The following is an 882-nucleotide window of genomic DNA, read 5'->3' as shown; positions in this document are numbered from 1 at the left end:
CCAGCTCCAGGCCCCCAGGCTCTCAGGTCCCCAGGTCCCCAGGCCCCCAAGCTCCCAGGCCCCCAGGCTCACATGCTCCCAGGCCCCCAGGTTCCCAGGTTCCCAGGCCCCCAGGTCGCCAGGCTCCCAGGCCCCCAGGCTCACAAGCTCCCAGGCTCCCAGGTCCCTAGGCTCCCAGGCCCCCAGGCTCCCAAGCTCCCAGGCCCCCAGGTCACCAGGCTCCCAGGCTCCCAGGGCCCCAGGTCGCCAGGCTCCCAGGGCCCCAGGTCGCCAGGCTCCCAGGCTCCCAGGGCCCCAGGTCGCCAGGCTCCCAGGCCCCCAGGCTCCCAAGCTCCCAGGCTCCCAGGCCCCCAGGCTCCCAGGCTCCCAGGCCCCCAGGTCCCCAGGTTCCCAGGTTCCCAGGCCCCCAGGTCGCCAGGCTCCCAGGCCCCCAGGCTCACAAGCTCCCAGGCTCCCAGGTCCCTAGGCTCCCAGGCCCCCAGGCTCCCAAGCTCCCAGGCCCCCAGGCCCCCAGGTCACCAGGCTCCCAGGCTCCCAGGGCCCCAGGTCGCCAGGCTCCCAGGCTCCCAGGGCCCCAGGTCGCCAGGCTCCCAGGCTCCCAGGGCCCCAGGTCGCCAGGCTCCCAGGCCCCCAGGCTCCCAAGCTCCCAGGCTCCCAGGCTCCCAGGCCCCCAGGCTCCCAGGCCCCCAGGCTCCCAGGCCCCCCCGCTTCCAGGCCCCCGGCTCCCAGGCCCTCAGGCTCCCACACCCCCAGGTTCTCATGCTCCAAGTAACACAAGCTCCCAACGAGAACAAATGGACTTCTCAATTTTGAATGTATAGCCAGGTGAAGTTCGACCTGTTAACATAGTTGACTGGAAAGTGCATGCACTCCCTTAGGGAG

This window comes from Volvox carteri (assembly GCF_000143455.1).
Source record: "Volvox carteri f. nagariensis unplaced genomic scaffold VOLCAscaffold_109, whole genome shotgun sequence".
Taxonomy (NCBI): domain Eukaryota; kingdom Viridiplantae; phylum Chlorophyta; class Chlorophyceae; order Chlamydomonadales; family Volvocaceae; genus Volvox; species Volvox carteri.
The sequence above is the reverse complement of the archived record's forward strand: the minus strand, read 5'-3'. Positions refer to the sequence as shown.